Here is a 17,447-nt window from a genome sequence, read left to right as displayed (position 1 = left end):
CCTAAATCTTGCCAGCACCTCAGCAGCCATGGATATAGATACACACACTCAGCTGGTGGCAGCAGGTGACCCTGAGCCATAACCTGCCTCCTTGATCCCTTCATGCCTTCCCAGACAACAGAAAGTGTCATCCTCCAGTGGAATTGCAGTGGTTCTTTCCCACACCTGGCTGAGTTATGGCAACTCTTAAATGTTGTGCTTGCTTTTTGTGTTGCCCTTCAAGAAACCCGGATTCCTCGCTACTTTGCATGAGTGTGATCTTTAGGGCCTGCTCCCGATTTTTATACAGAATTTTTTTCACTCCACATGTTCAGAATTTGAGTTGGTGCTTCCCACAGTTCCTCCCCATATTCAAGAGAACGGGGTCCCACAAGGCTCTGTCCTGAGTGCCCCACTCTTTTTAATTGCCATTAATGGTCTTACAGCAGCAGTGGTGCATCAGTATCACCATTCTTATATGCTAACAAATTTTGTATTTCCTTTGCTCATCTACAGTTGGTTTGGCTGAATGTCGACTGCAGGGAGCCATACAAAAGACGCAGTCATGGGCAGTCACCCATGGCTTTCAATTTTCAACCTCAAAGGCTCGTGTCATGCCCTTTTGTTATCATCATACTGTCACCCACACCCAGCACTTTAACTCGATGACCAACTGCTTAATGTAGTGGAGACTTTTTAGGAGTGGTTCTCGACACCCACTTAACTTGGCTTCCCTATCTTAAGCAGCAGTGTTGGCACCTTAACATTCTTCAATGCCTGAGTTACACCAATGGGGGTGCAAGTCGCTCTACACTGCTGCAGCTGTACATAGCACTTGCACAGTCTTGTCTTGACTATGGGAGCGTGGCATATGGTTCAGAAATGCCCTCAGAATTTCGGATGCTGGACCCTATACACCACTGTGGAGTTCGATTTGCAGCAGGAGCTTTCTGAACGAGCTGAGTGAACAGCCTGCTCATGGAAGCTGGTGTTCCTCACTGTGGATCGGGTGACAACAACTGTTTGCCAGTTATACTGTGCATATTCGCAACTTGCCAAAACACCCAAATTACCATCTCTTTTCCCCACCATGGCTATCCATCTCCTGCAAAGGCAGCCCCGATCAGAGATTCCAATTGCAGCCCCGATCAGAGATTCCAATTGCAGCCCGTGTCTGTTTCCTTCTTACTGAACTCGACACATTCCCTCTATCATCTTTGCTGTGGCTCCACTCACATACACCTCCATGGTCCACGCCTCGGTCACAGCTTTGCCTGGATCTATTGCAAGGCCCAAAAAAGCCAGTTCCTCCTGATGCTCTCCACCAGAAATTTTTCTCAATTCTCAGTGCGTTCCAGGACTCAGAGATTTCTACATTGGTGACTCAGTGGTAATGTTGGCTTTGCTTACATTCACACTGGACATACTCAACAGTTCTCTGTGCCAGATGTCTGCAGTGCTTTCACTGCAGAGTTGGTAGCCATCTCTTGAGCATATCCGCTCCTGCGCAGGTGAGTCCTTCCTCATCTGTAGTGATTCCTTAAGCAGCCTACAAGCTCTCAACCAGTGCTTTCCTCGCCATCCTTTAGTGATGACTATCCAGAAGTCTGTTTATTCCCTCGGCAACATTGGATGTTCAGTGGCCGTCATCAGGACTCCAGGACATATTGGAGTTCTGGGAAATGAACTTGTTGACTGGCTGATACAAACTACCAATAAACAGACTCTTTCTTTGCTGTTCGTTCACCTTGATATTTGTCTTTCCCTATGTGTGTTTCTCTAGCCTTGTGTTTTTCGACCAGAGATCATAGCGTGTTGCAGAGTGGCTGGTTCTTCCTTTTTTATTCTTGCGATCAGCCAGCCCAGGCCATCTGCTATATTATTTTAATACCTTAAACTGCTTTTTTCCCTTTTAGTGCATGTGTTCCTCTTTTGCTTTGCTTCTTTAGTTTTCTCTTTCAGTGTGGTTCCCAGTTAGTTTTATGCCTTTTTACTTTCCCCAGCTCCTTTTGGTAATAGTTTTAATACATGACCTGTTTGCATGAGGGAAAAGGGGCTAATTACCCTGTAGTTTGGTCCCCTTAATCTCCAACCAACTGACCAACCAACTGATAGTGACTTTTTAATATGCCAGGTGGAATATTTCCTCTAAAAAACTGTCTTTAGGTGAGTGAGCTCTTTTGGCAAACCACCTGGATCTGAAGACTGTGAACTCTGCAAGTGTTCTAAGCACACTTATAGTGTGTGATGACAATTCGATCATTGTAAGCCCAACCACGCCATTGTGTATCTATGTGATTGGGCTTATGAATGCCAAAATGTCCAGGAAAGGCAGACAATCATCTTTTCCTATTTCTGTAGTGAATTGAATGTTTTTATGAACAGAGTTGAGGTGATGTAAAAACTCCTTTCCATGAGTCCACACTATGGAAATGTTGTCCTCATACTCCCAAAATACAGTTTGTGTAAGTGCCACTGTTTTCAAAACTCTCTCCTCAAAGTTCTCCATAAAATAGTTGGCCACCCCAGTTGAACATAAAGTAGGTCAAAGAAAGAACATGCATGAAACAAATAGTGGTATTTGACTCAAATATATTAAAAATTAGTGCTGATAACTCTAAAAGAAGTATATGTAGAAAAAAATGACACTATATCGTAGCTAACTAGATGGTCTCAACTGTTTAAATGGAGAGACTCTAATCCTTTGGTGGTCAGCCTGCTTCCTACTGCCCACTAGTGAGTGTTATAGTTTTCATGGTGGGTGGTAGGTGGTAGGAATTTAAAAAACATTGTCATTAGGTTTTCATAAAATTTTGACATGAAGTATTTGTTAAGTAATTATTATTACATGCTTTAACTTAACTGTAACTGTGCTTTATAAATTTTATAAAGTGAAGTTACGCATTCATTTAGGAAGATTGATATCACCGGATGGAAAGGTAGTCAATCAAATAGATCATGTAGCTATCCAGAAACAATTCCAAAACAGCATTAAAGATGTCAGAACCTTTAGGGGAATGGATTGTGACACAGACCACATGTTAATAATATCAAAAATGAAAGTGATATAAGATATAACATAGGAAACTTGGTGAAAGTAGATATAAAAGAAAATTTTACAAAAGAAATTAAAAGCAATCTAACAAAACCGAGACTGACCAACGCAGAAACACAGGATGTCGAAAGTAGATGGAGACACCTTGAAGGGCAGTATCCAAGAAGCAGCTTCCAAAATCATAGGTGAAAGAAAACGACGTAATAAAATTTGGTTTAACACAAAGTGTCAAGAAAAAGTGCTGGAAAGAAGAAATGCAAGGAATGCATGGATTAAAGGAAGGGACAATATGACACTGAAGGAAAGATACTATAAACTCCGCCAAGAAACGCAAAGAACCCGAAGACAAGAGAAAAGGGAATACTGTAACAGTATGATCAGAGAAACAGAGGATGATTTCCAACATCACAGGGCAAGGCAGATGTATCAAAATATAAAAAAATCCTTTGGTAAATTCAATAAAAGGGAAAAGTTTATAAAGGATCAGTATGGGAAAATATTGACCAACAAAAGTGACATACAAAACAGATGGAAGACATACTTTTCACAACTTCTCAACTGCAATGACCCACACTCTTACTTTAAATTGGAAGAACCTGATATAATTGATACAGCTGATACAGTTACTACCCCATCAGTAAATGAAATACAGCAAGCAATAAAGAAATTAAAGAATAACAAGACTTGTGGCGAGGACAAGATATACGCTGAGTTATTAAAGAATGGAGGCCCACAACTGGAATTAGAAATACAGGCTTTAATAGAAACAATTTGGGAGACGGAAACTATTCCTGCAGATTGGAAAACTGCAATTGTGTGCCCCATATTTAAGAAGAATGATCGACTAGTTTGTGATAACTACAGAGGAATTGCTGTACTGGATGTCACCTACAAAATCTTATCAAGCTGCCTATTAAAAAGGCTGATACCAATAACAGAAGAACTGATTGGGGACTACCAATGCGGTTTCTGCAGAAACAGATCCACATTAGATCATTTATTCACCCTAAGACAAGTAACTGAGAAGGCGTGGGAATTCTATGTAGATGTCCACATATTATTTGTAGATTTTAAAAAAGGCCTATGATAGCATACACTGACACTTTTTAGTTTCATCAAAATTCTAAGAAAAAGATGACTTGGCAGTAATTTCAAAATCCGCTTATATCAATCGCCCATTATACTTGTAATGTTATATGGATGTGAAACATTAATATTTAGAAAGAAAGATGAAGAAAAACTGTTAATATTCGAAAGAAAAGTACCAAGGAAAAGTTTTGGACCTGTATACGACGAAAATAACATGGAATGGAGAATAAGAAGAAATGAAGAATTAAGAGGGCTGTACAAACACCATAACATCATTGAAGTGCTCAAGAGGAGAAGGTTGAATTGGGCAGGCCATATAGCAAGAATGACAGAGGATAGACTACCTAAATGGCATTCAGCAGAACAATAGAAGGAACGAGAAGAAGAGGGAGACCCAGAATCAGATGGCGGGATAACATTCAGGGGGACACAATGAGGATGAACAGCAGCAGCAACTGGACAAACAGCGCATTGGACAGGCAGAAGTGGAAGAGGCTCATAGAGCAGGCATATGTTCGATAAGGCCCTTGCCACATGTAAAGTAAAAGTAAAGTAAGTAAAGAAGTTACATCCCTTCAGAATAATCAGTGGGCAGGTAGAAAACTATGCTACAAAAGTGGATAAGTACTGATAAAACTGGCCAAGTTACATATATGCTGTGGGCATTTGCCTCAAAAATTGATTATTTTCGGTTATATAAGCAAAATGTTGCTTCATCAGAAAAACACTTAGGAAGTGTAATTCATTCATGAAATAGGTAGATTAAAGACCCTTGATAACTGATATTTGGGTATTGCTCGTTGTGTCACCACAATGAGGTGGTATTGACTGATAAGATTCAAAGAAAAATAGTGTGTTTGTATGGGTTTCTTTAGTTATCATGAGTGTGTCCTGGATATGATCAGCAAACCACAGATAGAAAGCTTGATCTTGAAGTATTACTTGGTTCTTTCAATTTGACATCAGTTATTGATTTTCCTACTTGGGTGGTACAGGAAAGCAGCACACTGGTAGATAATGTTTTCATAGACCAAGATAAATTTAATCAAATAAAAACTTTTCCTATTAAGAATAGTCTGTCTGGTCATATTGCATAGCTAGTTACAGTGTAGGATATAGCTCCATACAGTAATGCAAAACAGTGCCCCAAAATAGTGCGTTCCATTAATGATTTAACACTTCAAAATTTTAGGGAAAGCTTACAACAGTTAGACTGGGATGAGGTGTACAGGGAACATGATGCCAATTTAAAATTTAACCTATTTCATGATACCTTTGTGAGTATATTTGTAAACCGTTTCCTTAAGAAAACAGTGAAATATAACTGTAACAAACCATGTAAAAAGCCATGGCTTACTAAAGGGATAAAAATATCTTGTAAACAGAAAAGGGAAATTTATCTTATAGCTAGGAGGAGTAATGATCCTGAAACAATGAAACATTATAAAAACTACTGCACCGTATTAAGAAAAGTTATTAAAAAGTCCAGAAGTATGTGCATTATATCTGAGATTAGCACATCTGATAATAAAATTAAAACAATTTGGAATATTGTGAAAAGGGATACAGGGCAACCGAGAGAACAGGAAGACTGTATTTCTATCAAACACAATGAAAAGTTTGTTAACAAGAAGTCAGAAGTAGAAAACATTTTTAATAATAATTTATTAAGTGTTGTAGAGAAAATAGGTTCCAGCTATTCATTAGAAAATGCAAGGCAGTGTGTGGAAGAGGCAGTACCTACGCAATTTGATAAAATTGAAATTCAACCCACCTCTCCTATTGAAATTAGGAAAATAATAAATTCACTCAAATGTAAAAGGGCAGTTCTACAAATGCATTAGGGGGCTTATTTGGAGCAAGGAGGTGCCACAGAAATCCAAGGGAATTATATACCGAACCTACTTTGGCCCCCTATTGGCATACGGAAGTGAGACATGGGTAATGCACAAAAGCGACAAAAGTAGAATACAGGCTAGCGAAATGAAGTTCCAGAGGAGCAGGTTGGGTGTAACAAGACAAGACAGATTGCGAAATGTGTATGTGAGGGAAAGACTAAAGGAGGAACCAGTACAGGACAGGATAGAAAAATCAAGACTGCAGTGGTATGGACACATGAAGAGAATGGATGAGGGAAGAATTCCAAAGAGGATGTTTGATCTGCAACTGGAGGGGAAGAGGCCCAGAGGAAGACCAAGAGATAGATGGGTGAAGGGAGTGAAGGAATGTGTGACGAGAAGAGGAGAGAACTGGACGAAGGTGGAAGAGGGGGAATGGTGGAAAGACAGAACACGATGGAGAGGCTTGTGTTCCCGACAGACCCAGCCAGTGGCTGGAAACTGTCCAAGATGATGATGATGATGATGTAAAAGCTCACATGGAATTGATGACATTTCCAACAGAGTACTAAAAGCTTGTTCCCAACAAATAAGCGGGATTCTCAGCTACATATGTAGTAGCTCACTGAAACAGAGAATTTTTCCAGATGTACTGAAATATGCCATTGTTAAACCATTGCATAAAAAAGGGGATAGATCTGATGCTAACAACTACTGTCCAATCTCGCTTCCGACAGCTTTATCCAAAATTCTTGAAAAAGTAATGTATTTAAGAGTAGCATCACATATTTGTAAAAGTGAAGTACTAGCAAAATGTCAGTTTTGTTTTCAGAAAGCCTTTTCAACAGAAAATGCTATATATGCTTTCACTGATCAAATATTAAATGCAATGAATAACCAAACATCATCCATTGGAATATTTTGTGATCTCTCACAGGCTTTTGATTGTGTGAATCATGAAATTCTTCTAGATAAGCTTAAGTATTGTGGTATGTGTGGGACAATGCACAAATGATTTAATTCATACTTAACTTGAAGAATTCAGAAGGCTGAAATTAACAACACAGATAGTCTACAAAAACCAGCAGAGTCCTCTTAACTGGGGAGGTATCAAGAATGGTGTCCCACAGGGTTCAGTCTTGGGGTCCCTTATTGTTCTTAATATATATTAACGACTTGCCACTCTATATTCATGAAGATGCAAAGTTAGTTCTTTTTGCTGATGATACAAGTATAGTAGTCACACCCAAGAAGCAAGAATCAGCTGAGGAAAATTATTAAGTGGTTCTCTGCAAATGGACTCTCACTAAATTTTGAGAAAACACAGTTTATACAATTCTGTACAGTAAATGGCAAAACACCATTGATTCGCCCTGCGGGTCTGGGGATTAGAATAGGCCCGAGGTATTCCTGCCTGTCGTAAGAGGCGACTAAAAGGAGTCCCTCCCCCTCAAGGGGGTAGTTAGCGCCTGTGTCTGGAGACGGACGGTTCCATGACCTATATTTGCGGTCATTTTGGTTTTTCACTTCTTCTCGTTTCTTCCTTCCTTTGGTTGGTTCCTTACTTTGTTCTTCTCCATCTCACTGTCTTCCTTACTCTTTCCCTTGCCCTCTTCTCCTTGCCCTCTTCTTCTTGCCCTCTTCTCCTTGCCTTCTTCTCCTTGCCCTCTTCTCCTTGCCCTCTTCTCCTTGCCTTCTTCTCCTTGCCTTCTCTGGTCTCCACCTCGGCGTTTGAGACAGTCTGTCCTCTCTCTCCCTCTCTCTCTTCTTTTTCCTCTTCTTCCTTCCTCCCTGTGCGGCCTGAAGGCCGACCCATGCGCTCGCACACGTAGCTGGTGACGGGGTAACGCGTAATTCCCCACCCTGGGTAGACAAGTAAAGCACTCACGTACCCCCTGGTAAAGGCCAGGCCCAGGGAGGGGTGATTGCCTGACCTGATACCTTCTGACCATGCCAATTGGTCCCTCCGTCTGTTTCTCGGGAGGTGTGACCTGAGGTGTAAACATTCACCTAAGGTGGGAGTGCCCTCTGAGAGGGTCCTCACAAGATAGGAGAGCGCCATCAGAGACGCTGGCAATCATGGGGGATTCCTCCGCAATGGATTTCTCTTCTTCTTCTCTCTCGACTTCTGCCCATAAACAGAAACTTGACCAGCCACCAGTGACAAAAGTACTACCGCCTGCCCCACAGTTCCTCGCAGTTCCTCAATCTGAGGACGGCAAGGATTTTTCCTCTGTCAACCCTTTCGTTATCCAGAAGGGCGTAGATGCCATAGCCGGATCTGTCAAGTCGTGTACCAGGTTGCATAATGGTACCTTGTTACTAGAAACTGAGAGCGCCTTGCAGGCACAAAAACTGCTTCAGGCCACACTCCTGTACACGTTCCCTGTCCGGGTGGAGGCTCACCGCACTTTGAATTCGTCTCGTGGTGTGGTATATACTCGAATACTCGACGGATTGACTGACGAGGAGATTCAGTCTTTCCTCGCTGAGCAGGGCGTGACGGCTGTCCATAGGGTCATGAAAAAGGTCAACAATGACCTTGTACCGACCCGGACACTTTTCTTGACCTTTGATAGTGTTCAGCTGCCGTCGCGTATCAAAGCGGGCTACGAGGTTATTTCTGTTAGCCCCTATGTCCCGACACCTACGCGCTGCTACCAGTGTCAGCATTTTAATCACACTCGCCAGTCTTCTTCCAATGCGGCTAAATGTGTCACTTGTGGCAGGGATGCCCATGAGGGTGACTGTCCACCTCTGTCTCCTCGTTGTGTGAACTGTCAGGGTGACCATGCAGCGTCCTCCCGCGACTGTCCCATCTACAAGGAAGAACGCTGTATCCAAGAAATTCGGGTCAAAGAGAAAGTGTCCACCTCGGCTGCTCGCAAGCTATTTGCTAGTAGGAAGCCCACGCTGCTCCCAGCGGGAAACTACAGTACTGTCCTCACCTCTCCTCAGACTACCAGGGAGGTGGCGACGCAGACATGCAATCTGACCTTCAGCACCACAGTCGTCCGTTCGGCCAGTGCTAAGATCGCGCGGTCGACATCTCCTCTTCCTCCCGTCACCCCTGAGACACAAGCACCTTCATCAGCTTCTGCCAAGATGAAGACCCAGAAGGCAGATGCACGGGCCTTCAAGAAGGAATCGTCCCATGCAGACTTCCTACATACCTCGAACTCCTAGCCGTCGACCAGTACTTCCACTAAACGACCTTCCAAGAAGGCTCATAGGAAGCACAGTTCTCCTTCTCCGCCACGGCGCATTTCTTCTCCTGCGCCACCCAGCGGTTGCTGCCCCAGGCCGTCATCCGTTTCGCCTGGCCGCACCGCTGGTAGCCGAACATCTGGCTGTCCACCGGTGGAGGAAGCTCCTCCTCCCGGACATCTTAACGAGATGGCCGATGAACCTATAGAACCAATGGACGATGACTGTCCGCCTACTGATAGCGGCGGCAGTGCTCGCTCGAAGCCAGGCCCTCAGCGTCCTTCAAGGTGACCCCTTATTTCCTCTTCCTTTTCTTCTCGCGATGGCACTTATTCACTGGAATATTCGCAGCATTCGCTCCAACCGAGAGGACTTGAAGTTGCTGCTCCGCTTGCACCGTCCGCTCGTCGTAGCCCTCCAGGAAACGAAGCTACGCCCATGCGATCACATTGCCTTGGCACACTACACCTCCGTGCGTTTTGACCTACCCCCTCCTGGTGGTATTCCGGCTCATGGAGGGGTTATGTTGCTGGTCCGGGATGATATTTACTACGATCCCACCACATTGCACACCGGCCTGCAGGCAGTTGCCGTCTGAATTACTCTCCCCACTTTTACATTTTCCATTTGTACCGTTTACACTCCATCGTCGATGCCATTACCAGGGCAGACATGATGCAAATTATTGCTCAGCTACCTGCACCATTTTTGTTAACTGGAGACTTCAATGCCCACCATCCCCTTTGGGGCTCTCCAGCATCCTGCCCGAGGGGCTCCCTGTTAGCAGACCTTTTCAACCAGCTCAATCTTGTCTGCCTCAATACTGGCACCCCTACTTTTCTTTCGGACGCATCTCACACCTATTCCCACCTAGACCTCTCTATACGTACTACCCAACTTGCACGCCGGTTTGAGTGGTATGCCCTTTCTGATACGTATTCGAGCTACCACTTCCTGTGTGTCATCCATCTCCTGCATCATACCCCCTCTCCGTGCTCAACTAGTTGGAACATCTCCAAAGCAGACTGGGGGCTCTTCTCTTCCAGGGCGACCTTTCCTGGATCAAACCTTCACAAGCTGCGATAGTCAGGTCGCACACCTCACGGAAGTCATTCTCACTGCTGCTGAATATTCCATCCCTCACACTACTTCTTCTCCACGTCGCGTACTGGTCCCCTGGTGGACCGCAGCATGTAGAGACGCTTTATGTGCTCGTCGACGTGCTTTACGCACCTTTAAATGCCACCCTACAGTGGCGAATTGTATCACTTATAAACGATTACGTGCGCAGTGCTGTCGTATTATTAGAGAAAGCAAGAAAGCCAGCTGGGCTGCTTTCACAAGCACCTTCAACAGTTTTACTCCTTCTTCTGCTGTCTGGGGTAGCCTGCGCCGGCTATCTGGCACTAAGGTCCACTCACCAGTTCCTGGCTTGACGGTCGCGAATGGCGTCCTTGTGGCCCCTGAGGATGTCTCCAATGCCTTCGGCCACTTTTTCGCAGAGGTTTCGAGCTCCGCTCATTACCACCCTGCCTTCCTCCCCTGAAAACAGGCAGAGGAGGCTAGGCCACCTAACTTCCGCTCCTCGAATCGTGAAAGTTATAATGCCCCTTTCACCGTGCGGGAACTCGAAAATGCACTTGCCCGGTCACGGTCCTCCGCTCCAGGGCCTGATTCTATTCATATTGAGATGCTGAAGAACCTTTCTCCTGCGGGTAAAGGTTTCCTTCTTCGTACTTATAATCGCATCTGGATTGACGGACGTGTTCCCGCATGCTGGCACGAGTCTATTGTTGTACCGATTCCTAAGCCGGGGAAGGACAAGCACTTGCCTTCCAGTTATCGACCCATCTCGCTTACCAGCTGTGTCTGTAAGGTGATGGAGCGAATGGTTTACTCTCGTTTGGTTTGGCTGCTCGAATCTCTACGCCTACTTACCAATGTACAATGTGGATTTCGTAGGCGCCGCTCTGCTGTTGACCATCTGGTTACCTTGTCGACCTTCATTATGAATAACTTCTTGCAGAAGCGCCCGACCGCGGCTGTGTTCTTTGATTTGGAGAAGGCTTACGACACCTGTTGGAGGGCGGGCATTCTCCACACCATGCATACATGGGGCCTTCGCGGTCGCATCCCTCTTTTTATTCGTTCCTTTTTAATGGATCGACAATTCAGGGTATGTGTGGGTTCTCTCCTGTCAGGCACCTTTCGCCAGGAGAATGGGGTGCTACAGGGCTCAGTTTTGAGCGTCGCTCTCTTCGCCATAGTGATCAATCCAATAATGGATTGCCTCCCAGCTGATGTATCAGGCTCCCTTTTCGTGGACGATTTTACCATCTATTGCAGCGCGCAGCGTACATGTTTCCTGGAGCGCTGTCTTCAGCGTTCTCTTGACCATCTTTACTCCTGGAGTGTCGCCAATGGCTTCCGTTTTTCTGCCGAGAAGACAGTCTGTATTAACTTCTGGCGCTACAAAGAGTTTCTCCCACCGTCCTTACGACTCGGTCCCGTTGCTCTCACATGCGTGGAGACAACAAAATTTTTAGGTCTTGCATTTGACAGGAAACTTAGCTGGTCTCCACATGTGTCTTATTTGGCTGCCCGTTGTACCCTTTCTCTAAATGTCCTCTGCGTTCTCAGTGGTATGTCGTGGGGAGCGGATCGAACCGTCCTACTTCGCCTATATAGGTCGATCGTCCTCTCAAAGCTGGATTATGGGAGATTCGTATACTCCTCTGCATGGCCGTCTATCTTACGCCGCCTCAACTCCATACAACATCGGGGTTTACGTCTTGCGATCGGAGCATTTTATACTAGTCCCGTCGAGAGTCTTCATGCTGAAGCCGGTGAATTGCCACTGACCTACCGGCGCGATATACTGCTTTGTCGGTATGCCTGTCGGCTACTGTCAATGCCCGACCACCCGTCTTATCGTTCCTTTTTTGACGACTCTCTCGATCGTCAATACGGGTTGTATGTCTCTGCCCTACTACCCCCTGGAGTTTGCTTTCGTCGCCTCCTTCAACACCTTGATTTTTCACTCCCTGCAACCTTTAGAGTGGGCGAGAGCCACACGCCACCTTGGCTCCAGGCTCAGGTTCGTGTTCATCTTGATCTCAGCTCGCTCCCAAAGGAGGTTACCCCCGGTTCGGTATACCACTCCCGTTTTGTCGAACTTCGTTCGAAGTTCATTAATATGACCTTCATTTATACAGATGGCTCTAAGATCAATGACGGGGTCGGTTGTTCTTTTATTGTCGGGGCACAAAGTTTCAAATACCGGCTTCATGCCCATTGTTCGGTCTTCACAGCTGAGCTCTTTGCCCTCTACCAGGCTGTTCTTTATATCTGCCGCCACCGATATTCTGCTTATGTCATCTGCTCCGATTCCCTGAGTGCCATCCAGAGCCTCAGTGATCCGTATCCGGTTCACCCTTTCGTGCACCGGATCCAACGCTCTCTTCAGCAGCTGGTGGACTACGGTTCTCCGGTTAGCTTTATGTGGGTTCCTGGCCATGTCGGTATCCCTGGGAAAAAAGCTGCAGATGCCACGGCCAAGGCTGCGGTCCTCCAGCCTCGGACAGCTTCTTGTTGTGTCCCTTCATCAGATTGTAGCAGGGTCATTTGTCGGCGCATTTTATCACTGTGGCATGCCGATTGGGCTGCACTTACGGACAACAAGCTTCGGGCCTTGAAACCTCTTCCCGCGGCTTCGATGTCCTCCTCATGCCCTTCTCGGCGGGAGGAGGTAGTTTTGGCCCAGTTACGAATTGGACACTGCCGGTTCAGCCATCGCCATCTGCTGACGGCTGCGCCGGCGCCATTCTGCCCATGTGGGCAATTGCTGACGGTCCGCCCCATTTTAACGTCCTGTCCGGATTTTACTACACTGCGTCTTGATCTTGGCCTGCCATGTACTCTCGATGCCATTTTAGTGGATGACCCAGGAGCAGCTGCTCGCGTTCTTCGTTTTATCAACTTGACACACCTGTCTAAGGACATTTGATTATGCTGTTTTTTTAATCCTATGCCTGTCAGTCTTTTATCGTGTTTTCCCTTTTAGTTGCTGTTTTCAACTTGTGCCTCGCGGTGCATTCCTAACGTAGTGTGGGCGCTAATGACCGATGAAGTTGTGCGCCCTAAAAAAAATCACCATTGATAAATATAGACTATGAATGGAAGTCTGTTTCTAAGGTAGAATACTCAAAATTTCTGCATGTGTGCATTGATGAGAGATTGAATTTGAAGAAACACATTGATGATCTGTGAAACGGTTAGGTTCAGCTACTTATGCTGTTAGGGTTATTGCAAATTTTGGTGGTAAACATGTCAGTAAATTAGCCTACTATGCCTATTTTCATTCACTGCTTTCATATGGCATCATATTTTGGGGCAGTTCGTCATTAAGAGAGAAAGTATTCATTGCACAAAAGTGTGTAATCAGAATAATAGCTAGAGCCCACCCAAGATCATCTTACAGACATTTATTTAAGAAAATTTAAGAAACTCAGAATATTCACAGTACCTTTGCAATACGTATATTCACTTATGAAATTTGTCATTAATAACCCATCCCAATTCAAAATAACAGTGAAGTGCATAGCTACAGCACTAAAAGAAAGGATGATATTCACTATTCTGGATTAAATCTCACTTTGGCACAGAAAGGCGTGAATTATGCTGCCACAAAACTCTTTAGTCATTTGCCAAATAGTATTAAAAGTCTGACACAAGCCAACCAACATTTAAAAGCAAATTCAAAGAATTTCTGAATGACAACTCCTTCTACTCAATAAATGAATTCTTAGATATGAAGTAGTAAGAGTAAAAAAAAATTATTATGTGTAAAGAAAACTTATGTTAAAGTGACACATTCCACATCATTATGAAATGTCGTATTCATGATCTATGGAACAAGGATTAATGTATGTATGTACAGTGGCACACTAGAAGAAGGGAATTGTGCATCACAGAGAGATGTACTGTTAAAATTTAGAGAAGGTACATTTTAAGAAGAGTGAGAAAGCGTATTAGTTCCTAGCAAATATATCTTGTGACTAGACAGTGACAAGAAGAATTCAAGCCTATTCGGAGGCTTCGTGGTAGTTGCTATTTCCAGACATGATTCATTGTACTGTACACTCAATGTAAGTTGACACGCAATGTGGTGGTTGATGGGAGCGACTGTAAATGGAAAATGCATGTACTTTTGCACACATCGGCCATCACACTGAGTGTCAACTTAGTTAGTGCAAACAATACTCAGTGTGTCCCAAAGGGATAGGCCTAGTCACGAATTCTTAAGGGTGCCATAATAATCAATTTTCTGGGGCTCTGGACTATTTACAGTTGTTATGAACTTTACATTTAGTTTCTATAAGTGATTAAAATGTCATATTTCAATAATATATGTTTCTTTTTCAGGGGTATATTGCTAGTAGTAGAAAGATGTTACTGGATGAGAAGACTGCAGAATAATTATTCACAGGACATCTTTCCAAAGAATTTATTTTAATGTATGTCATTTAACTCGTTTAAGCCATGATTAGCAAGCATTAGAATGTATAACAACTTGAAACAAAGGAAACATATAATTTATTTACCAAAGAAAATTGTTGTCTACTTGCCCACTTGGTAATTCATGCCAGATTCACACTTTTTTGTGCTTGTTGTATAAATTTGAGTAAATGGAAACATGTTTGTCTGTGCAGATCTGTGTGTATACTGAACTATATGGAAATTTGTATTGAATGTTCTGTGCCATATATCATAGGTAGGTCCATTAGGAAAGTTTTTTTCATTCAATGGTGCTTATTTCTGCATCCAGTTTCATTTGTGGTTGCTTAACAGTGGAAAATTGTAATATTTGTAAGAAAGTTTGTGTGTGTGTGTGTGTGTGTGTGTGTGTGTGTGTGTGTGAGAGAGAGAGAGAGAGAGAGAGAGAGAGAGAGAGAGAGAGAGATTCAATTTTGATTTGTATATACTGTATAAAACATATTTATACATGAAAATAATTTATGCAAATGTTTTAGCTCAAATTGTTGATGTGTAATTTATTGTGAGAATTTACCCTGAAATGTTATCAGTGGATGTTAATGATGATGTAGTACTTGAAAGTTAGAGGCATGTGAGGCGTTTCTCTTTCAAACTGAAAGTTTCTATTAGCTGTGCTGCTGGACATAAATATTCATGATTACAGCAACAAAGAATTCAAATAATGTTTGTCTTTTGACTTTGTAAAGTGTTAAATATTTGTATTGTTGTAAAATTTAGTGCAGAGTTTATTTCCTTACATTGTAAATGAAAATGGCTTTTGTTCAATAATGATGTCTTCCTGTACATGCACTTTTGTGTGCAATACATAAATGTGGATATCCAAGTTGAGAAACTGAAATATAATGTACACAAATAAAAATATGTAATTATGACTATTTTCAATTTACACTGGATGATTTCACAGTTTTGTGTAAAACACTATCGTTATTCTGCATTGACTCATAGTCTAAAACCAAATCCCAAATCTTTCAAAAGACATTTTCACTCTTGTGAGCAATATAGTATAGAAAATAAGATAGATGTTTAATATTTTAATATTATGTATAGTAGTTGTGGACTCTAATGCAAAACTGGATCCAGCTGGTAAGCAATGTGGACAAAATGATAGCTTTCTTTGGTACACCTTGTCATTACAACTTGTGCATGACTCTCCTCTTTCCATTTGCTATGGGACTGTTTGATTGTGATGCGACAGTTCCGTTATCACAAAATGTTTTCAGGGTGCAATTGTCGCTCTGCAGTAGTGTGTGTGTGTGTGGATATGAAACTTCCTGTCAGATTAAAACTGTGTGCTGGACAGACTCGAAATTGGGATCTTTGCCTGTTGTAGATAAGTGCTGTTCTGACTGAGCTAAGCGCAAATCATGACCCATCCTTGCAGCTCTACTTCCACCAATACCTCATCTCCTACCTTCCAAACTTCGCAGAAGCTCACCTGTGAAACTTAAACGACTAGCATTCCTGGAAGAAAGGATATTGTAGAGATGAGGCATAGCCACAGTCTGGGGGATGTTTCTAGAATGAAATTTTCTGGTGCAGCAGAGTGTACACAGACGAAAAACTTCCTGGCACATTAAAACTGTGTGCCAGACCGAGGCTTGACCTCAGGACCTTTGCCTTTCATGGGCAAGTACTCTACCAATTGAGCTACTCGAGCACGGCTTGGGACCCGTCTCCATGTTAACCTTTATTCCAGGAGTTAAGACTTGCAAGTGTTGCAGGAGAGTTTTGTGAAATTTGGAAGATAAGAGATATGGTGGGGATGGGTTGTGAGTTGTGTTTGGATGCCCAGATGGTAAAGCATTTGCCTTTGAGTCCTGGTCGAGTGCACAGTTTTAATCTGCCAAGATTGTTATTTGATCACTGTTTAACAGGTCTGCCTATTTTCTTGAAAGTATTCCAAAAAAATTTTTGAATAGTGCTAAATTAGTTACACTGATGTGGGAATTACTTTGTAAGTATGTAGGTGTGCTGAGCTAAAATAAAAAAAAAAGATTGGGAAAAGCCATTGCTCCTCCTTTTACATTATTCAACTATGGTTTCTGTCTTCTGCTTCATACAAAGCATTTATGTAACATTACTGATTTTCACTGTACCTGTCCATGTTGAATATAAACCTACCTCCCCCCCCCTTCTCTCTCTCTCTCTCTCTCTCTCTCTCTCTCTCTCTCTCTCTCTCTCTCTCTGTGGATTTACCTTTTTTTTGTCAGGTGTCTGTCTGCATGGTATTATAAACAGTTGCTCATGTTGTAAAATTCCACTCCACACCCTAGACGGGGCTGCGTAATTAACACTAGATCACTCAGCTTCAAACTGCCCCTGAGAATGCTGAATTGCTTCCTTCCGGTCTACCAGTTAGTTTTTGTGTTGATAAATTTCAAAGTATTTAACAAGAGGATCTCATCAATGGAACAAATTGCATTCATTGAGTCATTTAAATGAATTTTCTTTGTGAAGTTTCCTGATAAATTATTTATTATTTTGTAATTTCAAAGAAGACTACAGGACTAAGTTTGATATTGGTTGTTCGTGATGATGCTTGACCTCATAAGTAAATTAATATTCTCACACACATAAAATATTTTGTAAAAGATTATCAGGCTTCAGAATAAGCATGCAGATCCACTCTTATGTAAATGAACAGTTTACAATAGAGCGCTAATGTTGCATATGAGAGGAATAATAGGTTGCTTTGTTACTGAAATAAAAATGGTTTGAGATTG

At 42.9% G+C, this 17,447-nt stretch overlaps 1 protein-coding gene across 1 annotated transcript in view; it reads left to right on the top strand.

Moving 5' to 3' along the window:
- The window catches only part of LOC126095768 (myotubularin-related protein 10-B), a 127,219-nt gene extending 111,620 nt beyond the window's left edge, over positions 1-15,599 (top strand). Inside the window, exon 14 of the mRNA XM_049910574.1 lies at positions 14,593-15,599. The gene's annotated coding sequence lies outside the window, so the exon portion shown is untranslated. The remainder of the gene's footprint in view (positions 1-14,592) is intronic.
- Positions 15,600-17,447: the final 1,848 nt, after the last annotated feature.

This window comes from Schistocerca cancellata, chromosome 8, assembly GCF_023864275.1.
Source record: "Schistocerca cancellata isolate TAMUIC-IGC-003103 chromosome 8, iqSchCanc2.1, whole genome shotgun sequence".
NCBI classification, from domain to species: domain Eukaryota; kingdom Metazoa; phylum Arthropoda; class Insecta; order Orthoptera; family Acrididae; genus Schistocerca; species Schistocerca cancellata.
This window is presented reverse-complemented; position numbering and strand designations above follow the sequence as displayed.